At 46.7% G+C, this 25,478-nt stretch overlaps 1 protein-coding gene and 1 pseudogene across 3 annotated transcripts in view; one reads left to right on the forward strand and one right to left on the reverse strand.

Moving 5' to 3' along the window:
* Nucleotides 1-14,253, reverse strand: part of Wipf2 (WAS/WASL interacting protein family member 2) — a 35,622-nt gene extending 21,369 nt beyond the window's left edge. Inside the window, exon 1 of one of the 3 annotated variants that reach the window (XM_028755116.1) lies at nucleotides 14,089-14,253. The gene's annotated coding sequence lies outside the window, so the exon portion shown is untranslated. Of the gene's footprint in view, nucleotides 1-13,807; nucleotides 13,870-14,050 lie in introns of those variants that run through there. The other 2 variants (XM_028755115.1, XM_028755117.1) reach the window with 2 other exon arrangements.
* On the forward strand, nucleotides 8,207-8,304 carry LOC114610591 (annotated as a pseudogene).
* Nucleotides 14,254-25,478: the final 11,225 nt, after the last annotated feature.

Below are 25,478 nucleotides of genomic sequence, written 5' to 3' on the forward strand. Positions count from 1 at the left end.
GCATGCAGCACTCCTGTGACCCCAGCACATGGGAGGGGCATGCAGCAATCCTGTAACCCCAGCACAATGGGAGGCTGAGGCAGACAGACAGGGAGGTGATGGCTTGCTAAAACTTATAAAAGAGTCTAGGATGGAGATGGGCTCAGAAGATAGCTCAGCAGGTAAAAGTATGCCACCAAAGCTTAACAACCTGAGCTCAGTTCCCAGAACCCATGGCAGAAAAAGGGAAATGACTCCCCAAAGTTGTCGTCAGGGTTCCACATGTCTGTCTGCACTTGCACACACTACGCATGCACTCATATATAAAATCAAGATAAATTAAAATTTTAGACAAGCTAGGGCCTAGGGTGTGGCTCAGTGGTAGAGCATGCAAACAGCACAAAGCCTTGGGTTTACTCCTCAGCAGAAAATAAAGACATAAAACACAGAGCTGTTTCTATAAAGATGCTCATCAGAGAACGCAAATGCACTCAGTGCCAGAGTCAACCAACGTGGCTTAACTAACAGACACAGGCATTTCCCAGAACTGGCCACTGTGGTGTTACACCCAGCCTCCACTAACAAGCTCTGTACAAGTGCTACATAGCTCCTGACTGCATCCAAGGAGCAGCTGGATGCAAACACATTTCCAGATGATTTGCTGGCTAGCAGTAAAGGAAAGAGCAGTTTTTCTACGACTCTACTATATAAAAGATGCACACATGTCCTTCATATATCACGGTTAAAAACAAACTCCAAAACCAGGCTTGGTGGCACTTGGGAGACAGAGGCAGAAGGACTGGGAATTTGAGAGCAGCTAGGTTTCGTGAGACCCTGTCTCCAAAACCAAAAAAACTCAACTTCAAAATCTCAGCACATTACGAACTCCAAAAGGATGCTGTGGAAATCCACGGCAGATGATTTACGTGTGCTTTCAAAGAGTGCAGCCATTTCCCACTTCACCAGAGACATTAACACATTCCTGAATTTTGACAGTTAAATGATAGAGTAGTTCAATGCTCATAATTAATATTTCCTCCCCACCCACGTATCCCAGCAACCAGGGAGCTTAAGAAATACTAGCAAGAAAACTGGAGTCACACAGCTAAAATTTATTACCATCAGCCAGCTTGAATACTAGGGAAGACCAAGATTTAGGATACTGACTGACTTATCTCCTTCACTGAAGAATTACTTGAAAAAATTCCTCAATATGGGGGGGAGGGAGGAATACTCTAGGGAAGAGAGGAGTTCATCAGATAAAAGACATGTATTCTAATTTAGAAATTCAAACCTAAAGTCCAAAGCTAGACAGACTGAAACTGTCTGAAAATAATACAGGCAATACCAGGGAAAGGCAGAGTTTGCCCTGAAGATGTAGAGGGCACCTTTGTTTACAAAGAACTCGTCTAAAGTTGGGTTTCTGAGCTCACCTGTAATTAGCTGCATCTAAGACATTTGTTTAAGAAAGAAACTCAAAAACAAGGCCTTAACCCAAACAGCCCAGGAAACTTCAGTGTGAAGGAGTCCAAGACACACTGCTTCAGGGAAGCCCCAGCAGCCAGCCACCTTTGGCATCTGAGTGGACGTCAGCAAGAAGAGGCAATGAGTGTGCTAGTTAAACATGTATTTTCAATGGCTTCTCATAAAACATGAAAATCACAATAAAAGGGAATTTACTTTCTAAAGGTAGCAACCAAAAGTCGAAGCTACCAGGCTGAAATACAGTTCAGCAGCAAAGAACGTGCTTAGTAAATGCAAGGCCCTAAGTTTAATACCTAGCATTAAATTAATCAAAAACAAAGACAAAAAAAAAAAAAATGGGAAAGATCACAGAAAGAGGCTAACAAACTACAACCCAGGAGCGCAGGTGGACTAGTGATCAGTAACTCCACAGAAAGGAAAGGACTGAACGCTTGGCAGTGGATTCCCAAGGAACAGATTTAGAAAGGGCTCACAGAGTCCTCTGGAACCTAGGGAAGATAAGTAGAAGGAGGCTGAAAATCTGTAAGAATGAGATTCTCTCTGCACTGCTGAACCAAAGACCCTTAACTAAGGACCAGCCAGTCACACCCAAGGACAAGAGGGCAGCAATGGAAGCAGGGGCGCTAGGGCAGCCAGATGACTCTCCTCAGTGGGTAAAGGTCCTTACAACCACAGAAAAGACCCAAGGTCTAGACTGGAGACACGTGGTTCAAGGAAAGAACTGACTCCATCTCTGACTTCCATACTCCAGCATTTATGCACATAAGTGCACATATGGGCACAGAAACGTGTACACACGCACGTGCACACGCACGTGCACACGCACATGCACACACAGACTAGATAGATAAATGTAAGAAAAAAACTGAAATGACACAATCCTAATGAAGGAATGGCTGCACCGGTGGCACAGGCCTGTTATCCCAGCACTCGGGAGGCTGAGGTAGAAGGATCATGAATTTGAGGTCAACTGGGGCTACACAGCAAGATTTTCTCTCTCAAAAACAAAAACAAGACAAACAGGAACAAGGCGGTTAAAGAGATGGCTCAGCAGTTAAGAACACTCGCTGCTTTCCCAAAGGACCCAGGCCTGGTTCCAGCATTCATGCGGCCACTTACAACTGTCCTTAACTCTAGTTTCAGAGTCAGGGCCCACTTCTGGACTCAAGCAGACACCAGGCACACACATGGTACGAGACACATGCAAGCAAAACACCCACACATAAAATAAAACATTTATTTAGAAAATTAACAAATTTTAGAATATCTTTTGAAAAGAAAAGAAACAACTTGGAGCCAGCAGTAAGTAGTACCATACGCAGGGACCATTGAAAGCCGAGGTGGCTCTGCACCTGTGTCACAGGACCCTCTCGCCAGGCTTTTGACTGCACACACCTTTGGGAGGCACAGTCAGGTGGATCCCTTGAGTATTTGAGGTCAGTCTGGTCGACATAATGTAGAGAAACCTTGTCTTCCCCCCAAAAAAGGGTCACGGTGGGGTTGCGGAGAGGAGCTTTACCTCTTAGAATACAGGTTCAGAATACATACATCATAATGAAAATTAAGAAATGGAGTATAATGCCAGGCATGGTGGCATGAGACTTAATCCCAGCACTCAGAGGCAAAAGGCAAGATCTGTGAGTTCCTAGCCAGCCTGATCTATCTACATAGAGAGCTCCAGACCAACCCACTATATAGTGAGATTCTGTGTCAAACAAACAAACAGTGGGGCTGGAGCGATGGCTCAGTGGTTAAGAGCTCTGGGCTGGGGTTACAGGCATGTGCAAGGTGCCAGGCTGTAACAGGGCTGCTGAGGACCAAGCCTGTCCTCATGACTGCACAGCAAGAGCTCTTAGCCACTGAACCAACTCTATAACCGCAACGCTGGGGTTTGGTTTTGTTTTTTAAATTTCAAGCCTTGTAATATGTTTGACTTCCTTTCCCCCTCTTTCTTAGATACAGGGTCTCTGTGTAGCTCTGGCTGTCCTGGAACCCACTCTGTCGACCAGGTTGGTCTCAAACTTAGAGATCTGCCTACCTCTGCCTCCCAAGTGCTCTATTTGACTCTATAAACTATATATTCTTACTGTTTAATAAAAAGACAAGCTGGGTGTAATGACTCATGCCTGTAAGCTAGCTCTCAAGGAGGCTGACACAGGAGTGCTTCCAATTCATGGCCAGTTTGAGCTACATACTGCAATCAATCCCATGGGGGTTGGGGGGGAATGCCTGGAAGGAAGTGGGGTGTGGTGATCAACGCCTATAATTCTAACACCTGAGAAGTAGAGGCAGGTGTACCACAAGTTCAAGGTCTTCCCCAGTTACAAAGCAAGATCAGGGCCACCCCCATCATTTACATATTTAAGTGTGTATATGTGTGTAAGTGTTCCACTGTGTGCATGTGGGGGGAGGTCAAAGGACAACTTGATGGAGTTGGTTTTCTCTGTTCATCTTCACGTGGGTTCCAAGGATTAAACTCATCAGTGCCTTTACTCTCTGACCTCTGAGCGATCTGACCAGGCCCTAATTTATATATATATATATATGTATATGTATATGTATATGTATATGTATATGTGTATATATGTGTGCGTGTGCGTGTGTGTGTGGGGGGGTGTGTGTGTGTGTGGTGTGGGGTTTGTGCATGCCATGGTGCACTTGTGAAGTCAGAGGACAGAGGATGACTTGGAGGAGTACCAGACTCCTCCTCCTGTGCAGGTCCTTAGGATTGCTCAGGTGTCAAGCTTGCCAGTAAATGCCTTTATCTACTGAAACGTCTCACTAGCCCCTGCTCTCAGCTTTTTTAGTTTATTTTTTAAGATTATTTCATTTTTAATTATGTGTGTTATGTGTGACTCTATTTTAAGAAGAAAGGATATAAACAAAATTATCATATCAGTGGTGGTGCACGTCTTTAATCCCAGCACCTGGGAGGCAGAGGCAGGTGGATTTCTGAGTTTGAGGCCAGCCTGGTCTACAGAGTGAGTTCCAGGACAGCCAGGACTACATAGAGAAACTCTGTCTCGAAAAACCAAAAAAAAAAAAGAATAATGGCCAAAGGTTCAAGTCAATCCTGGACCCAGTACCAAAGCAAATAAGTAAGAGTAGAAAAATGTACACATTACTCCCTGCCCCCAATGTAAGAGTCAGCAAAAGGACTCCGCAGGTAAAGGTGCTTGCCCCTCAAGCCTCATATCTACGTTTGATACCTGAAACCCAAGTAAAGGTAAAAGATAGAACCAACTCCATAAAGATACCCTCTGACCTCTACACATGCCCCGAGGCAGCTCCACCTGCGCATACTCCCCAACTGTAAAGAATTTAAAGGACATTCAAGCCTGCATCCTGCTTGAACCTCTAATGGAATCAGGCTGCCCAGTGACCTGGATCTCTGCCAGTCTGGGTGTGACCACACAGTGATCAGTGGCCTCAGAGGCCAATGACGTGAGCAACTTTCAGGACACTAAAAGAAATCATGACCAAACCGGGTGTGGCAACACACAACCATAGTCCCAACTACTCAGGGGGCTGAAGCAGGAAATGGCTTGAGCCTGGGAATTTGGAGCCAGCATGGCTAACACAACAGGACTCATTTCTTTAAATAAAAATTTTAAAAAGTCAAATGTAACGGCCAAGATAAGCACAAGGAAAGGATCAGATGGGCACAGTGGAACATGCCTGGAATCACAGATCTCAGAAGGCTGAGGCAGGAGGGTCACACAAGGGAGACCTATCACTAACTGTGGTGGTTTGACTATGCTTGGCCCAGGAAGGGGCATTATTTAAAGGTGTGGCCTTGTTGGAGGAAGTGTCACTGTGGGGAGGGCAATGTGACCCTCCTCCTAAGCACATGGGAGCCAGTCTTCTTCTAGCTGCTTGGAAGCTAGTGTAGAACTCTCAGCTCCTCCAGCCATGCCTGCCTGGACATTACCATGCTTGCTGCCATGTTCCTGCCTTGATGATGATGGACTGAACCTCTGAACCTGTAAGCCAGCCCCAATTAAATGTTGTCCTTTATACGTTACCTTGGTCATGGTGTCTCTTCACAGTAATGGAAATCCTAACTAAGACACTGACTTTACCACTTTTAAGGTCTTGTTTCCTTATTCTTTTGAGACAGGGTCTCTTTATTACGTACACTGGCCTGGAACTCACTCTGTAGACCAGGCTAGCTTTGGACTCATAGAAATCACCTGTCTCCCTACTCCAAATTGGGATTAAGTATCCAGCTGTCTATTGTTTTTTTAGGGGTAGCATTACACTGACCAGACCCAGAGTTCCAGGCCAGCCAAGGTTTCATAGCAAGAGTCTGTCTTTTTTTTTAAAAAAAAAAAAAAAACTTTAAAAAAGAAATCTAGCCGGGCAGTGGTGGCACACACCTTTAATCCCAGCACTTGGGAGGCAGAGGCAGGCGGATTTCTGAGTTCGAGGCTAGCCTGGTCTACAGAGTGAGTTCCAGGACAGCCAAGGCTACACAGAGAAACCCTGTCTCAAAAAACCAAAAAATAAATAAATAAAAAAGAAATCTATTACAAACAAAAAAGGCAGAGAGCTAGTCACTGATGGTAAACTAGGCAACTCTTAGAGTGAGCTAGCCTTATCTCTTCTAAGTAGCTGCTCACCTCCATCAGAGCATCCTACATGTGCACATCCTAAACACAAAGCAGAAAGCACAGAGAGAACGGTGGAAAGCCAGTGACAGACTTCACCAAGAAAGGCCTGAAAGAAACTCTAACTCAATGCTCCATGAAATCACTGATGGACTTCACACAGAGGGAGAGGTGCCACGCCTCATTCCAAACAATGTATTAAGTCCCAACACACCACTGACAATCTAATGACAGCACCATGACATTCCTTGTACAAGTCTCTCCTCTCACATTCTAATACCCCTGAGCCACCAGAAACACAGATGCTTCTTGCAGAGATGCTGGCTTGCACACCATCACTCCCTGATCACCAGCGATAGGGCTAAATCAAGAGTCTGCATGAAGTTATGAAAGCAGAGCGGGCTGATGCAATTACATAAGAGAAGTACTCAATCACACAGGACCATCTGGGCTTTGAATGCTGTCATTTCTGAACAAAAGTCAGCAGCTACAAATGCTCTTCTACTGTTAGAATGGCCCAGATAACAATGCTTTCATACATTCTGGGTCAGGACAGCCCTTCCCTTAGGGTACTCAGTCACTTACACACTCAACAAGATTTACGTGTCCTATGGGAAATGCGACCCAGGTGACTAGATGGCAGAACACGACTCTCACAAGTTCATATAAGAACATTGGTATTCTCACAAGTTCATATAAGAACATTGGTACTCTCTGCTTGGCTCCAGGAGATTCAGAAAAGCTGTCAATATTCCCTACAACTACAGATCTTGTCTCCTCAATAGCCAACTAATATCCCCAGCATCCCCCTTAATCCAAAGATTGCTCCCCAGTAATCTTAAAACCTAATCCAGCCAACCAGGCTTAATTTACAAAACCGAGAGAAGTTGAGACTAAGGGGACAGGCACTAGGGAGAAACAAGACCCAAAGACAAAGCTCAGACCGCTTCGGCATGCACAGCAGCAGCCAGCGCTGTGGAGAGTTACCCACAGGTTTCAGAGCTCAGCATGCTCTGAAGCTGCAGTGGGGGTACAGCTCAGAGGCAGAGACTTGCCTGGCCTGCTTGAGGCCCCGAGTCTGGTCTTCAGTATCACAAAAAGTAAGTAGTTAGCTAACTGAGGTACCTGCAGTGAGTCCCATTCTCTCGCCCCTGACCGTTCTGCTTCTCACCTGGGCAGTATGAGGGCCTTCTTTCCTTAAAATCCATTCCTTCCTCAGGACCTCCACCTAAAATTACCCTAAATCCTCCCTCATCCTGAGGTTTCACCTTAAAAGTCAGTTTTCCCATCTGCCCTCTACTCAGTCAGCCTGGGATCCCCATTAGCTGCCTACACTGGGACTGCAGCAACAGTTAATCATTCTTTAACGGAGGTCTTTTCTACTGGACCATAACTGTCACAAAGGCGGAAACCTAGCCAGTTTGCTTGGCTGTATCTCTAGCACCCAGCACGGTGCTTGGCACACATTAGGGAAAAATGTCCTTAGCTGCCATGAACTTAAGAATTACTTCAAAGGAGGCGAAGCCTGAGCGGTGGCCCACATTTGAAAGGCACCTGAGCTACAGTGCCCTGCCTCAAGAAAACAAAGCAAGCAGCCAGAGAGACAGTTCCACAGTTAAGAGTGGTCCTTCCTCATGACCCAAGTCTAATCTCTACCTGCAGGCTCACAACCACCTATAACTCCACCTCAGTGGAGTCTGACACCCTCTTCTGTCCTCCACAGGCATGTGTGAGCAATCACGTACACACATGTAATAACTTTTTAATGAGATAAGGGTTGGGTTATAGTTCAGTTGGTAGAAAATGAAGAAGACTGAGCAAGAAAATCTAAAAACGATTTCAAACACTAAAACACACTGTGGTAATTTTTTGGAGCATAGTTTGTAAAAGACTGCCACGTTTGAGAATCAGGTTAGGGCCAATCTATTGCTAATGGAGAATAATGACCAAAACACATCAAAAAACAAAAATGCAACCTGGCAGTGGCGGCACAGGCCTTTCTAATCCCAGTGCTTGGGAGGCAGAGACAGGAGGATCTCTGAGGTTAAGGCCAGGCTGGTCTACAGACTGAGCTCCAGGACAGCCAAAGAAAACCTGTCTCAAAAGGCAACAACAATAAAAACAAAACATGCACGCTCCCTTCGCAGCACATACACTAAAATTGGGTCAATACAGAGATTAGCATGGCCTCTGCACAAGGAGTTCATCCAAATTCATGCTTTATATTTTAAAAAAACAAAATACAAAGATACAGGTAGTAACGGTGTAGCCTCAGGCTGCAGAGAAGGATCAGCCATTGAACACACTGCTCTTGCAAGAAGATCTGGTTCAAGTTCTAGTACCCATGTCAGGCAGTTCCCAACCCCTGTAACAGTGGACAGTGGGCTGGGCTGAAGGGAAGTCAGAGGTAGAACATATCATACGCTTCTCCCCAGTGTCGAGTGCTCCCTGCACGCAGAAGGCAAGCATCCGACCACCAAGCTCAGCCTTGGATCTTGCTGAGCAGCTCAAGCTGACCTTACACTCAAGCCTCTGCCTTTGCCCCTGGAGCGCTGACACTGTAGGCATGAATCAACTGCACAGCTTCATCTACTTTTTGCTATTTGAATTCTGTACTACTTGTCTAAATTATAAAATTTGTTTTTTGAACAAGGTTTCAGGGCTGGAGAGATGGCTCAGCGGTTAAGAGCACTGACTGCTCTTCTAGAGGTCCTGAGTTCAATTTCCAGCAACCACATGGTGGCTCACAACCATCCGTAATGAGATCTGATTCCCTCTTCTGGTGTGTCCAAAGATAGCTACAGTGTGATCATATACATAAAATAAATTAAAAAAAAAAAAAAAAAAAAGAACAAGGTTTCCTATAGCCCACATTGGCCTTGAACTTGCTACGTAGCTGACGATGACCTGGAACTCCTGATGCACCGTCTCTAGCCTCTCAAGATACATATTAAAAGCAAGGCCCACCACAACTGACCTAACATATAAAATCTCCAAAAAACAATTCATCTTTATTTCTCTTTTAAAAGTGGTGTGTGTGTGTGTGCACGCGCGCGTGTCTACAAGTGCAGATCACACATGTGGGTGCCCCCAGCATCCAGAAGAGGGCAATGTTGGATCCCCTGGATTTGGAGTTATAGGCAGTTGTGACCCACATCTGATAGTGTTAGGAACTTGGGACCAGTAACGTGCTACAGAGTAAGGCCATGTCTCAAAATTCGTAAGGCGGGGCCAGTGAGGCGGCTAAACAATGCTGCCCTCAGCAATGCAAACCTGATGACCAGAGCTGATCCGTGGAGCCCACATAAATGTAGATAGGAGAAAACTGACTCTATACACTTGTCCTCTCCTCCAGCTGTGCAGTAGTATCCACACCCATACTCTAGCATCTCTGACTCACTCACTCACACGTACACACACGCAATCTCACACACACACACACACACACACTGTTTTAATCATAAGTAAGGGGATGTAATCTACCACGTATACCACTTTTCAGAAAAGAAAGATCTGGAACATAAGCATAACTCATGCTGTTGCCACAATTTAAAAAATCAAAACTCTGGACCAGAGACAAAATCTCCACCTCTAAATCTACTGGCTTTTTCTCCCCACCTTGGGAGAGGGGTGACGGGGACCCACCCTACCTCTGGGGTAGACAAGTGCTCTTCCACTGAGTCACATCATTAGCCACCCTTCCAGGTTTTTCAATCGGAGTATTAAAACTAGACTATTCTACAGCTGTGGGATGGCTCCATAGGTAAATGGCACGTGCTAGGTAAGCCTTGGCAACCTCACTTCAATCCCCAGAACATAAAGGCAGAGGGGAGATTCCAGCAGTAGTCCTCTGACCAACATGCATGTGCCACAGCATATACTCCTGTCCCCTTCCTCCCTTCTTCTCTCTCTCTCTCTTTCTCTCTCTCTCTCTCTCTCTCTCTCTCTCTCACACACACACACACACACACACACAGACACACACAATGCATATATACAATAATAATATATACTATTTTTAAAAATACACTAATGATGAGAAATAATAAAGTCTGGATTCAAAGACAAAAGAGGATTCATTTGGGGTTATCTCTGGTGCTACTGGAGCTATTGCCATATAGTCAAGAAAACATCATCATAATTCACCCCAAGATCCAGTACAGATAATGTTATCTTCAACTACTTAGCTCCTGAAAAACAAAAGGTTTACTATGTAGAACACAACTGAATAGCCTAAAAAGCCAGGTAGGACGCTTGCTAGCTCAGCAATCTGAGTGCTCTATGCCTCCAAAGAATCTCTGCATGCAAAGCCAAAAGTTAGTTAACACTGACTTAGATATTAAATCGCCTATCAGCAGTTTTTTCTAACACCTTTAAATTCTTTAGATTCCCCCTTTGGGTTTTAAGCCGGGCTCTCACTCTGTAGCCCTGACTGGCTATGAACCTGCCAGCATCCTCAGCATCCCAAGTGTGGGGACTGCCAGCATGAACCTCGACACCTGGCTTCTACTTAGCATTTCTCAGTATCTTGTCACAGACAATGGCAGCAAACATTTCCTGGGGCTGGAGGTGTACTTCAGTGGCAGAGCACTTGCCTAGCGCACATGAAGCTCGATGTGATTTTACCCCCAAACACTGAGAGAACGTAGGGAACACAGACCTGCTGAAATGCTCCTAACTTCAGCTTGTACGGCTCTGCTGGCTCAAAAGGCTCAGGAGTGAGAACATAGGGAAGCTTGAAACACTGTCTTCCTTATGTTCTGATCTTGCAAAGACAGGCAAGTGGAATGATTCTGCATTCGATCACCAGATGAATAAGAAAGAGACTTGAAGTTAGAAGAAAAGGATTGCCAAACATTCAGAGAAGAGTTCTGCCTCTAGTTCCTTGCAGAGCAGCCCTTGCAATCTACCAGTGGCCTCCATTTCAACATGGACTGCCCCATCCACTCTAATCCAGGGCATATTCCCCAAGAGGTGGTCAATCAGCCAGAATTCCGCCAGCTTCTGCTTGGGAGCTGTGTGAAGAATAGTTAACAGGAGCTTACTTTGAGAAAGAGATCAACAATCACACTCCTAAACAAAAGAAGTTATTTGGCAGAGGGATTCATGTTGCCAAAATGTTAGTCACAGCTTCAAGGTCCCAGTTTGTGTCTCTGCAACTATTCTTTGCTTTGACAGAATCCATTCTCTGGCTCAAGAAACCCAGCTCAGCTTCTGTCACTGTCCCCATTAGAGGCAGTCAAGAATCCTTTCATTTTGGTGGTATCAAGCTGTGACCCGGACAAGATGCCCACCAGAGGAGGAGGGGTGACCTGCCACTTTCCACTAGGACTAGTGGAGCAGAGCAGTGGGAAAATGTGACAAGAAAGACTGAAAGTCTGTGCTGAAGGAACGGGCCATTGCAAGAGCTCTTAGTCCCTACAACTTAGAGCAAAACCCTTAAAAATAAACCACAAAAGCCGGGCGGTGGTGGCGCACACCTTTAATCCCAGCACTCTGGAGGCAGAGGCAGGAGGATCTCTGAGTTTAAGACCAACCTAGTCAACAGAACAAGTTCCAGGACAGCCAGGGCTACACAGAGAAACCCTGTAGCACGACATTATACAAGTTTTTGTCTCTAAATATGCACATTCACTTCGCTGTCTGCAGCTCTTCCTGAGTCAGTATGAAAACTAGGGTTTGTTAGAACAGCCCAAACAGCCTGTGAACTTCAGAACTACTTAAGGGCAACAGGAAAAACACACTCAAGTATGCAGGGGAGCAGATCAGGAGGCTGCAGTCAAGCAAGAGCATGTGATGATATTCCCTTCAACAGACCAGGATTCCTTTTTCTCAAAGTCCCAAGTAAAACTTAAAAGCTATTCTGCCCAGACAGTGGTGGCACTTAGGAGGTGGAGGCAGAGGCAGGTGGGTCTCTATAAATTCAAGGCCAGCCTGGTCTACAGAGTGAGTTTCAAGACATCCATGGCTACACAGGGAAACCCTGGTTGTGGGGAGGGGGGGAAGACAACTATTCTATTCCCAATATCCTTCCCCACCCCTTAATCTTACCTTTGTGTCCACATAAGTAATCAGCACCAACTAGTGTAAATACCATTTCTGATATCAAGAAAGAAAACTGCCCAGTCTCTGGCCAATCCACATCAGACCTCAGAAATGCCACGACTTTCAGAAACACTTCTAAGCTAAACATGTTCTCTTACCAGCCAAGTGTTTAGAGTATTATACCCAAAGAAAAAGCTAAAACAGAATTTCAAAGGATTGACAGGAAAGCATCCAATCCTGTCTACAGCATGGCCCCAACCAGCGACAGCGAGGCCACACACCTTCACTGACTGACCCAAGGCATATGGCTCAACTATCTACAATACCCAGGTAGTCAGAAAATAAGGCCATGTGTTCTCCAAGTCACTAAGAGTCGAATTCATTCATTTCAGACTCTAAAGTTCACTACTTCCTCTTGGTGATAACAACACAGTAACATAAAAATTTTGACTATTAAAAATATTAAGGGCCGGGCGGTGGTGGCGCACGCCTTTAATCCCAGCACTCGGGAGGCAGAGGCAGGCGGATTTCTGAGTTCGAGGCCAGCCTGGTCTACAGAGTGAGTTCCAGGACAGCCAGGGCTACACAGAGAAACCCTGTCTCGAAAAACCAAAAAAAAAAAAAAAAAAAATTAAGATAGTGGGCTGGAGAGATGACTCTGGTTAAGAACGCTGGCTGCTCTTCTGGAGGTCCTGAGTTCAATTCCCAGCAACCACATGGTGACTCACAACCATCTATAATGGGATCTGATGCCCTCTTCTGGCGTGTCTGAAGAGAGTGGCAGTATACTCATATACATAAAATAAATAAATCTTTAAAAAATATATATTAAGATAGCTGGGTGGTAGTGGCATACACCTTTAATCCCAGCACTCAAGAGACAGAGGCAGGCAGATCTCTGTGAGTTCAAGACCAGCCTGATCTACGTAGTGAGCACCAGAACAGCCAGGGCTGTTACAGAGAGAAACCGTGTCTTGAAAGAATGAAAACAAAACAACAAACAAACAAAAATACGCATGTTGAGCAGTGGTGGTGGCCCACACCTCCCAGTGCTCCAGAGGTAGAGGTAGGCAGATCTCTGTGAGTTCGGGGCCAACCTGGCCTACAGACTGAGTTCCAAGACATCGAGGGTTAGAGAGAAACAGTCTCAAAAAAAAAAAAGAAGAAAGAAAGAATTTCAGGGATCAGATGTTGCTTAGAGGTACAGTCCTTGTCCACCATGCAGGTGGATCAGGATTTAAACGCCAGCAGAAGGGGGGGGGGGCAGGGGTAGATTCCAGTGCACACCAGCTTCCTCTAGCTCCTCAATTCAATATTATCCTTCCAGAATATACCTTCCCAATCATTCCTCATCAGTAACTCAACCGCACACCCAGCCTACGTTTAGCGCCTTCAGATTTTCATCTTCCCTCATTTCACGCCGCTCCAACAGGAACCTTCAACTCCAGGTGCTTCCAAGCGCATCTCAGACATCTCTCCGACTCCCTCTCACCCAACATCTCCAAGGCAAACAGCTTCGCTCCCAATCATCCTTTTTCACCCAAATCAATCCCGAAATGTCACACCATCCTCCTCAACTCAAGAGCATCCTACCAATAATTACCTTTCCCAACAGGTCCTCCCTGCCCCATCTCCCCCTCCGCGCACGGCTCCCCTGCTTCCTCACCCGGAGTTGCCGTCTTACTCACCTCACCCAACCCTTCAGGATCTCTAATTTCCTGTCTCTCAAAAACCTCCATCCTGCCCATTTGCTCGGTCTGTCCCCGCCGCACTCCTCCGGCCTCCTGCACTCGGGTGGCCCACGCCCCCTCTCCAGGGTCTCCAGGCCCCGCCCCCAGCCCCCCTCTCCGCCTCAGGCCCCTCCTCCGGTGTCCCCTCCCCCCCACAGCCCCCCTACCCGGCTCTCCCTCCCACTCAGGTCCGCAGGTCACCTCAGTGGCGGGCTCAGCCGCCTCGGCGTCTTGCCCACCTGGCGGGGGCTGCTCCGGGAGCGAATCCTCCGTCACCTCGGTCCTGGTTTAGTCCAGCCCGTTCGCCCCGCCGCAAGCTCTCTTTCTCGCCGCCGCCCCTTTTACCAACCCGGAAATGGATCCGCTCCCACCGTCCCCAGCGTCCGCGAACAAAATGGAGGCGGGGGAAAAAGGAGGAGGGAAGCCGAGAGCCGAGAGCCGCGGGACGCATGCGCCCTGGGAAGCCTGCCCTCTACCGGCGCCCGTGGGGGCGGAGCGCCACCGTCTTGAGAAGGTCGCGAGACGAGCTCCAGCGTTAAAAGCCGGGTTTGCATCTTGGACTGCAACTGAGGCCGCCTGCGAGGCTTTCCTTAACTAGTGATGCCAGGGTTCAGTCCACGAGATGCTTATTTAATTGGTCAGATGCGACATGAGCATATAGACCTTGCGCATGTAGAGAACCACTCTCAAAATGTTTTTCTTGTTTATGCATACGCGCGCGCGTACACACACACACACACACACACACACACACACACACACACCATAAGCCCCAATATGGCTAGAGCACCCTTGCAGAGGCCCAATAGACAAGCTCCGGTTGTCATAGCAATAGAGAGGCGGTTTCTGCTAGCAAGTCATTGGTTAGGTCATTGTAACCACCAAACCCAAGGATCCCCAACTCACCAAGCATGGTGTTGTGAACTCCTCTAGGTTCTTGGATGAGAGAGGAGTCCTTGCCCTTTGCTGGTTTCCATTGCTTAACTCTGTTGCGGATGACTAAGGATCTTCGTACACAAAGCTCACCACCACTCCAAGCAACCCCATTGCTTTCCTATGTCTCACTGCTCAAGTCAACCCAGTGACCAGGGCTGAACCTCAAGTAAAAGAACAGCATTGGCGCTTAATCCCCACTTACTGTGTGCTTTTGGGTCTCAGCTACCTCGTAGTGTTTGTCCTTTCTATCTCAGAGCCCTTGAAGGCTCATCAGGTAATGAGTGGGAAAGCATGTGATAAGCCATGGGCTGTCATTATTTTTGTTTTCCCTATGTTCTGCCTTAAGTGCTGGGCCCCACCCACTAGTGCTAAATGTCACATTGAGCACCTGCTTTGGGCCATTCATCTAGGTACCTGGAGATGGTTCCAGAGGTGACTAAGACAGACAGAGCTTCTGCCCTCCAGGAACTCACCATGCTGGTGCACGGTGCGCAGGCTGGCATGTAAACAGCCAGCTGACATCCAAGTCATGTGATTTGAGTTGTGACATGTGCTGGGATGTCACAGGAGTGATTAATTCCTGCTGAAGAATGAGAAGAGGTTTGTAAATGGTTTGAACTAACCCTTGCAAGATGAGTAGAATTTTGCTGGGCTCCGTAGCACAGAGGGGGTGGAGGCAGGCAGATCTCTTCTTAGCCCTGGTCTACAGAGCAAGTTCCAGGACAGTCAGGGCTACACAGAGAAATTCTGTCTCAGAACACCAAAAGAAGAGAAAAGAAAAAAAAAAAGAAAGAAAGATGGATAGGATTTCATTACTAATCGGTGAATGCAGGGAACACATACCAGGCAGGATCAGTGATCCAAAGGTAGAGATCCTCAGGTATGCCGGGCAGTGGTGGCACACGCCTTTAATCCCAGCACTTGAGAGGCAGAGGCAGGCAGATTTCTTAGTTTGAGGCCAACCTGGTCTACAGAGTGAGTTCCAGGACAGCCAGGGCTACCCAGAGAAACCCTGTCTCGAAAAACAAAAACAAAACAAAACAAAACAAAAGCTGCTCAGGTAGCTGTATCATGGACCAGAGACGCAGTGAGTCTGCGGTTTACTAGTGTCTCTGAGCTCTTTGCTTCATCTCCTTCCCTGTCCTGTCTTCAGTGGCTCAACGATATGTAAACCTACTTTCTTTCTTTTTTCTTAATTTCTTTGTTATCTTTTTATTTATTTATTTATTCACTTTATACCCTGATCAGAGTCCCCTTCCCCCTCTACTCCCAGTTCCACCCTCAGAGCCCCTCCTCTTCCCCTCCCCCTTCCCTTCTCCTTAGAGAAATTGGTATCCCATGGGTGCCAACCTTCCCTGGCACATCAAGTCCCGCCAGGACTAAGTGCATCCTCTCCCACTGAGGCCAGACAAGGTGGCCTAGCCAGGGAAAAGGAACCCAAAGGTGGGCAACAGAGTTAGAGACAGCCCAGCCCAGCACCAATTGTTAGGGAGCCCACATGAAGAGCACGCTGCACAACTGCTACATATGTGTAGGGGGCCCAAGTCTAGCCCATGCACGCTTTTTGGTTGGTGGTTCAGTTTCTGTGAGCCCCCGTGGGCCCAGGTGAGGTAGATCTTTTTGTGGTGTCCTTGACCCCTCTGGCTCCCTCAGTTCTTCCCCGCAGGGAACCCATTTTCAATTCCTTCATACCAAGAAGTCCCCCTCAAAGCTTTTGAAATGGTTATGTTTGACTCACGCTTATTGTCCAAGCCCTTGCTTCTGTGTCCCCTCTCCTGAGGGTGTTCTCTGCACAGTATAGCTAAAGTAAGCCCCTGCTCTCTTGTCCCACCTATATCAAAGAGCAGCCACTAGGGTGAATATAGGGACATCTCACTTGGGGAAATATCAATGATAAGCTTTATAAAGAAAGAAACCAAGACTCTACCTCCCATTTTCTACATGAAGTCTATAGAAATGAGCCAGGGTCTTCAGATTTTGTGCTGTCAATGCTGGGTGGCTCTGTACTCTTCTCTTCCTCCTCTTCCTTCTTTTCTTCCTCCTCTTCCTCCTTCTTTTTCCCCCTTCTCCTCTTCCTCTTTTTCCTCCTTTTCCTCCTTCTCTTCTTCCCCCTTCTCCTCTTCCTCCTCCTTTTCTTCTTCTCGTAAATGAGTTGTTTATATGTGTATGAGTGTTTTGTCTGCACATAAGTATGTGTATCTCGTGTGAGCCTGGTACCCTTGGAGGTCAAAGGAAGGCATGGGATCCCCTCGAATTGGAGTTGCAGATGGCTGTGAGCCACCATGTTGGTGCTAGGAGCTTAACCAGTATCTTCTATAATAGAAATAAGTGTCCGTAACTGCTGAGTCATCACTCCAGCCCCATGGTTGCTTTTATTATTTATTTGTGTGCTTATTTATTTGGAGACAGGCTCTCACTATGTAGCTCTGGCTTCTCTGGAACTCATTCTGTAGACCACACTGGCCTCAAATTAACAGAGATCTGCCTGCTTCTGCCTCTTTAATTGCTGGAATTAAAAGCATCCACTACCATGTCCAACCGTAATTGTGTTTTTAAAAATAGAAATAGAAATAAAACACTTTCCGAGCGTGTGGTTCATGCTTATAAACTTGGCATTTGATGAGCTGAAGCAGGAGGATGACTGTGAGCTTAAGGCAAGGAGGGCTATCGAGTGAATTTTCAGCTAGCGTGAGCTACACAGTGAAACTTTTTTTTTTATGTGTATGGATATTTTGCCAGGATACATGTCCGTGTACTTCATATGTGTCTTGTACCTGAGGAGGCCAGAAGTAGACATCAGATCTCCTGAAACTGGAGTTGAGATGATTGTGAGCCAACATGTGGGTGCTAGGAATTGAATCCTTAATTGTTTGTTTGTTTGTTTGTTTGGAGGGAAGGTTTTTTGTTTTTTTGTTTTTGTTTTTTGTTTTGGTTGTTCAAGACAGGGTTTCTCTGTTGTAGCCCTGACTGTCCTAGTCTCTGTAGAATAGTTTGGCCTCGGACACGGAGATACATTTGCCTCTGCCTCCCTAGTGCTGGGACTAACAGAGTAAACCACCACCCTTGTTTTCTTTCTTTCTTCCTTCTTTCTTTCCTTCCTTCCTTTCTTTCTTTCTTTCTTTCTTTCTTTCTTTCTTTCTTTCTTTTTTTTGGTTTGGTTTTTCAAGATAGGGTTTCTCTGTGTAGCCCTGGCTGTTCTGGAACTCACTCTGTAGACCAGGCTGGCCTCGAACTCAGAAATCCGCCTGCCTCTGCCTCCCAAGTGCTGGGATTAAAGGCGTCCGTTATCACACCCAGTTTATGAGCCCCTAGTTTTTAAATTAATAATAACAATAGTAACAGAGCAGGGACGATAACTCAATGGGTAAAGTGCTTGTTGTTCAAGTAAGAGGAACAAAGTTTGGATCCTTAGCACCTACGTAAAAGCTATGTGGTGTGCTTGTAACCCCAAAGCTGGGGCAGGGGGACAAAGCTAAGTGGACCCCAGGGTAGCCAGCTAGTCTACCTAAAGCATCAAGCCTCAGGCTTAGTAAAAGACCTTGTCTCAAAAATTCAGGTTGAGGAAGGGTATGGTGGCCCACATCTTTAATCCTGGCACAGAGGCAGTAGCAGGCAGGTCTCTGTGAGTTTTGACCCCAGCCTTGTCTACATGGGGAGTTCCAGACCAGCCAGAGCTACTCAATGAGACTCTTGTCTTAAGAGGGCTGGGGCTGGGGGATGTTCTGTGCCCTATTATTCCCACGCCTAGGCACCCTGTGAAAGTTGTCTCTGTACTGCCACCTGGTGGCTGAAAATGTCACTGCCTATATTCCTTGCTCTCTCCTATCCAACAGAACTAGGGATAGTTTCTTCAAATTACTAGCCCAGGAGACCTAATGCTTCTGTTCAGTTTTCTTCCTCATTCCCAGCCCATTGTTATCCTTTGGATCTTTGGACCACCCACCCAACACAGGCAGGGCAGAGAAAGAAACATGGTCACACCAGCCACCAAAAGGGTGGCCTGCAGCTTAAAGGGTGCATGTTTCTCAGTGATTTAGACTCCTTGGATCCGGGATCCAGAGTCAGAAAGGGTGGATTTGAGACCCAGGATGACAACTTGGCCTCTTGTTGCCTCTGTGTGTGTGTGTTTTTTAAATGTCTCTGGCCAGAGATGATGGTTTATGCATGTAACACCCACACTTGGAAAGTGGAAGCAGTTGGATCAGAAGTTCAAGGTCATCCCCAGCTTTGCAGAGAATTCCGGGTGAAAACAAAGTCTCTCAGGATCTCAGTTTTCACATAGAAGTGTAGCAGACAAATCCAGCTTTTTGGGTTTGCTGGAAAGATTAAACAGGAGACTATGGACAAACCCTGCAAACTCCATACTCAGGATGATGAGGCAGGACCTAGAAAGAGTTAGAGGCCAGGCTAGGAAAAAAAAAACCCACAGAGCTGTGTACAGGCAGCAGCAGAGGACACACCCTGGAATGTCACCTTGTAAGTAATGACAGTTCTGAAAGTGGCAGAAATGAGGATAAGAGGAGCAGGAGTAACTGGGTCACCTCCTCTGCCCGCCTGAGGTGGGCACATGGGCAGGGCAGCAATCCTCACTACCAAGGGCCGGAATGGCTCAGCATCCACACTTATGCCCTCCTTGATGTCCTGGGCTGGTCCAATGGGACAGAGGCAGCCCTCCATACTGAACGAACAGAACCCAGGTCCCGAGCAACTCCCAGTGGCAATTCTCTAGCCGTTCAGTCCTATATCCTGGCTGTTGAACTGTCTCCCTGCTGAGCACAGCAGTACATGAATGTAATTCAACACTCAGAGGCTGAGGCAGGAGGATTGAGAGTTTGAGAGCAGCCTGTGCTCCATGAAAAGACCCTGTCTCCAAAACCCAAACAAGCAAACAAACCAACAGCAAGAAAAAGAAGACAACTCTGTCTCTGCTTTGTCGTCATCTCCTCAAAGGAGTGTTTTCTTATTTTTTCTGCTCCCTGTTCCCAGACCAACAGTGGTTCTCCTTGGCTTAATTCCTACAGGTCTTACACTTATCATCTTGCATTGTGTCCTGATCCTCTGGATCTTATTACAACCAATTTAATTTATTCATTCAACAAATATGTATTGAGTGTCTGCTCTGTACCAGCTACTATTACAGATACTGGCCAGTTGAGCAAGATCAAGTCACAGGGCTGAGCTATTCTGGTATGGGAGGGAACCATTATGCAAATACGCAAAGAAGCATCATATGTGCAGTCATAAGCCAGGAGTGCCTTGAGCAAAACTAAAGACTGGGGGAGCGGAGTATGGGGTGGGTTTTGTCTTAGGGAATGGAAAAGGCAAAATCTCCAAGCCAACAATGATTGTGGCAAGGAGGAAAAAAAATGGTCAGGATGGCCAGAGAGGAGTGATAGAGAGATACATTTATTTAGATATAGGGTCTCACTAGCTTGGAACTAGCCTGTGTAAGGCAGGCTGGCTTTGAACTCGGCAGAGGTCTGCCTGCCTGGGCCTCCTGAGTGCCAGGATTAAAGATGTGTGTCACTACTTCTCTTAAATGGATCTCTTGTATGCCCACTTCTGTTATTTGGTATTGTTTGAGATTCATCCATGTATCCAAAGGCCATTTTTTCTTTTTATTGCCATGTACTATTCCATTGTATGAATATATCATAACTTATTTGTTCATTCACCTGTTGAAGAACATTTCTTTTTTGTATATTTGTATGTTCATGTGTTGTGTGTGTGACTGCAGGGGTGGGGAATTGTAGGTGTGTGTGGTGTATGGTATATGTTTGTGATGTGTGTGTGGTGTGTGTGAGTGAGTATGTGTGGCGGGTGGGAGGTGTTTGTGGTATATATGTGGGGTGTGTGTGGTATGTATATGAGTGTGTGTGTTATATGTGTAATGTGTGTGTGTGTGTTTATTTTTGTTCTAAGATAAGTTCTTGCTCCAGCCTTCCTTCAGGTTCACCTGAATTAATGATCTTCCTGCCTCAATTCTCTAGAAAGCTAGGATTGTGCGGGTCTGTCATCATGGCCAGCTTTTTTTGTAGTATGTGCAGATGTACGTCCAGGTGTCCATGCACACAAATACAGAGACAAGAGACTGTCACATGCCCTCTATTGCTCTCTACCTTATTCCCGTGAGACAGGGTCTCTCACTAAACCTGAAGTTCAGGTAGGCTGGCTGCCCAGCCATCTCCTCTCTGCTTCCCAACACTGGCACTGTAGGTTTGTGAGCCATATACAACTTCTATGTGGATGTTGGGGATTCAGACTTAGATCCTCAAGCTTGTCTGGCAAGCGATCCTACCCACCAAGCTGCCTCCTCAGCCTCACACCCAGCCTGCTTGCTTGCTTTTCTATCTTTATTGTTTTGCAATAGGGTTTCAGGCTTTGGCCTAGACTAGAACAGCACTCACTATGCAGCTTGGGCTGGCCTCACCCTTGTGGCAAATCCTCCTGTCACGATCTCCTAAGTGTTCTGATAACAGGCATGAGCCACCAGCACTCCTAGCTGTTCTTTTCTTTAGGATTTCTAATTATTTGGGTTTTTTTTTTTTTTGCTTTTTTTGTTTTGTTTTGTTTTCTTTGTTTTTTTCGGGACAGGGTTTCTCTGTGTAGCCCTGGCTGTCCTGGAACTCACTCTGTAGACCAGGCTAGCCTTGAACTCTCAAACTCAGAAATCCGCCTGCCTCTGCCTCCCAAGTGCTGGGATTAAAGGCGTGCACCACTACCGCCCGGCTGGATGTCTAATTGTATGCACACAAACAGGTGCACGTATGAAAGTTCAGGTGTCTGAGGAACCCCTCAGATGCTCTGGAGCTGGCATTACAAGCAGCCGTGAGCTACTTAAAGTGGGTGCCGGGAACTGAACTGCAGTCCTCTCCAAGAGCAGTATGTGCCTTTTAAACAGGTCATTTATTATTTTATGAATATGAATATTTTGTCTGCATGCACATCTGTGTAACATCTGATATCTGCAGAGGCTAGGACACTGGAGTCCCCAGAACTGAGTTACAGATGGTTGTGAGCTGTTACATGGGAATCCATCCAGAGTGCTCCAGAAGAGCAACCAGTGCTCCGACCTGCTGAACCCTTTCTCCAGCCCTGTCTTCTGTTCCTGTTCTTCTCCTTTCCTACTCCACCCCCACACCGAGGAACCAAACAAGTGTTCTATTGTCAAGCCACCCCCTCAACCCCTCTGGAACTTAATGTGTAGCTGAAGCTAGCCTCAATTTGCAGCAATCCTCCTGTCTCAGCCTCTCAGGTGCTGCTTAATTCATCACCATAAAACTGCTACAATCATCTGATGCCAGAGCTCAGGAGGTGGGAGCTTAGATGATTGAAAGATGAAGGATAGGGCTGGAGAGATGGCTCAGTGGTTAGGAGCACTGACTGCGGTTCCAGAGGTCCTGAGTTCAAGTCCCAGCAACCACAGGTGGCTCCCATCTGTAATGGGATCGGATGCCCTCTCCTCTGTCATGAGGACATATATGCAAATAGAGTGCTCATATACATAAATAAATAGATCTAAGAAAAAAGAAAGATGAAGGGTAGACAGAGCTACATAGTAAGACTCTGTTTCAGGGTGGGAAATAGAGAAGAAGAAAAAACAATCACAAAGCAAAACAGAAAAAAAAATCTTCCATGATTACTATTCTATACATTTTAGACTAATGTTTCTCTTGGGTGTAACCTCATGAGTGGAAATGCTAGACCATGCGCTATGTATTAGTTATGCAACCTACTTTTAATAGATATTACCCATTTCCCAAAGTGGTAGTACCAGTTTACACTCTCATCAGCAGCATATAAAAGTTGCAGTTGTAGCCAGGCAGAGTGGTACACACCTGTAATCCCAGCACTGGGGGAGCTGAAGGACTAGCACTGACAACCACAGGCCAGCCTGAGCTACAGTGAGACCTTGTGTTGTGGGGGCTGGAGAGATGGCTCAGTGGTTAAGAGCACTGGCTGTTCTTCCAGAAGTCCTGAGTTCAATTCCCAGCACCCACAAGGTGGCTCATGACCATCTATAAAAGGGTTCTGATGCCCTCTTCTGGCATGCAGGTGTCCATGAGCACTCATACATAAAGTAAAAAAATAAAGGAAAGAAATAAGAGAAGAAAAGAAAGACTGTGTGGGCTGCAGTGTAGGGTCCTGACTGGCAGACAAGTAGGGATGGGCTGCAGACAAGCTGCTGCTGGACCCGCAGGAGGTTAGTGTTGTCATCCTGCAGGTGGCATGGATTAGAGCTGTCATGAGCCACTGGAGGAAAGTAACAATCCAGATGTGCTGGAACCGTATCCACGAGACCGGCTGATAAAATGAGTGAGGCTGGGCATGGTCCAGATGTGCTGGAACCGTATCCATGATACCAGCTAATAAAATGAGTGAGGCTGGGCGTGGTAGTGCTGCATTTTAACCTCAGCCCTTGGGCGTGGAAGCAGGTGGATTGCTGTAAGACCACACAGCGAGCCCCGGGCCATCCAGAGCTGCACAGTGAGATCCTGTCTCAAAAACAAGCAGGCAAGCAAAGAGATGAGTGAGCAGGAGGCAAGATAGAGGGGGGCTGGGATTACAGGGATGCACTACCACAGTCGGCTCAGTGCTCGACTCTGTGTGTGTGTGTGTGTTTATTACAGGTGTGCACTATTACAGCTGGCTCAATGCGAGATTGTGTATGTGGTGTGTGTATGTGGTGTGTATGTAATGTGTGTATGTGGTGTGTGTATGTGTGTGTGGTATGTGTGTATGTGGTATGTGTATGGTTGTGTGTGGTGTGTGTGGTCTGTGTATGTGTGTGTGTGTGTCTATGTGTATGTATGTGGTATGTGTCTTTTAATACACAAACCACAGCAGGTGTAAAGAGGCCAGAGGACAATCTATGATGTCCTTTGTCTTCTTCCTCTTTTACACTGGTTCCAGATATCAAACACAGGTTGTCATCAGACTCAAAAGACCAGTACATGATCTTTTCCTCTTGAAAAGCTGGGCAGAAACACAATCAAAACAGAAAACCAAACTAAGTGAATGAAAAGGACCATTTTGTGATATCAAGGTCAAGGGCGGCTCACACAAGTTACAAACTCACAGGAAGCTATTTTAAGTGTACGGTGTCTCCTGGAGTTCAGGCTACCATGAGAGTTAATACAGGCTCAGTGCGCCTCTAGCTTGGTAGGACTGGTAACTGCTTGGCTGCTTGAATAGCTTGTGCTGCCTGCAGCAGACAGACCAGGGTTAGGGTAGCAGGCCTGCCTCATCAAGCCCTGTAACTTGGACTTTGTGCTGGGCTTGCTCAGCCTCAGCTTTAGGCCTTGCAGGGTAGAAGTGTGATCATATATCTATGTGACCTGGAACAAACGAGAACAAAAACATCTCCTGAGTTGCAGACACTAGTCACAGATCTTGTGAGGTTTTCACCCCTCGACACACACACACACACTCACATTTTTTTCACACTCTAGGTAACCCTGCTGAGGGACTTTGAATGCTGGGAGGGTGTCTTCTGTTCCCTCTCTCAACCCCAGCCCTTCCCCGACTTCAGAGAAACAATGGAGAACATCGGGAGGTTCATTCATAGACTTTAGTGTATTTTTTTTTCTATCGAGCAGTTTCTGCAATGATGACCAGGCCTGTACAACATACATGGTTCACTTTGTTAAAGCTACAGGGTTGGGGATGGGGCCCCTGAGAATCAGCAGGGCAAGCATCACGAGAGGCAAGCAGCAGCCAAGGGCTGGGGGAGGCGGTATTTGTGGAGAGCTGGGGAACTAGAGAAGGCTGATGAAGGGCTACAGAAGAGAGGCAGGAAGTCTGGGCTGCCAGGGAGCAGCCAGAGGTTGCAGGGAAGCAGCAGAATATGGGAGAGGAATGGTCACTATCACCATTATGGGCCAGGGGGTGGCATGGTCACCATCACCACTATGGGCTGGGGAATTCGTACGGCATATCTGTGGATATTTTCACAGGAACTGCTGTATAAAAGGGACTGTACAACATAACCTATAATACAGTGTGTACATATGATACAAGGTTTGTTCCCTCTTTGGGTTTTAAAAAATAAATGTACAATTCCAAAGCTTTGGGTAAAAAATATATACACGCCCGGAGCAGGAGCTGTAGCTGAATTCACGGCTGCCTCAGCCACTGCTACCTCTTCAGAAGGGCCGGGAAGGAGGGTGTGAGGCTGTGCCAGGAAACCTCACCCAGTAGCTGCCAGGAGCCCCTGCAACCCCTCAGCCTTGGAGGAAGTGATGGGAGAGGTAATAAAGGCCTTGCCAGAGCCCCGTTCCATCTTTACAGCTGCTGCTATCTCTCTTCTCCCCATGCAGGGAGGAGCTATCTGTCCTAGGTTTTGAGATCCACCCTAGGCTTTATAGAAAGACAAAGGGGGATAAAGACAGGCAGACAGACAGGCAAGCAGATAGACAGACAATGGTTGGTGGCAGACAGAACCCGAAGGAGGATGATAACTTCCTCCTTAGCAGTAGGAAACCCCCCAAAGCAGAGAGGTCTGGGGAACAGGCACCCCTACCTCTGGATACCACTGCATCCCAGAGGCAGCTTAGGCCTGTATTTCCCTGAGCATCTTTTAGCCTCTCACTGACACATATACAGAGATCTTAGGGAAGCTTGGGTGGGGGATTTGCAGGGACTGATGGGTAATTCTTCTGCCTACTGATACTTCCTGCCTTCAGAAACAGGT

Source organism: Grammomys surdaster, unplaced genomic scaffold (assembly GCF_004785775.1).
Source record: "Grammomys surdaster isolate TR1022 unplaced genomic scaffold, NIH_TR_1.0 126048, whole genome shotgun sequence".
Taxonomy (NCBI): Eukaryota; Metazoa; Chordata; class Mammalia; order Rodentia; family Muridae; genus Grammomys; species Grammomys surdaster.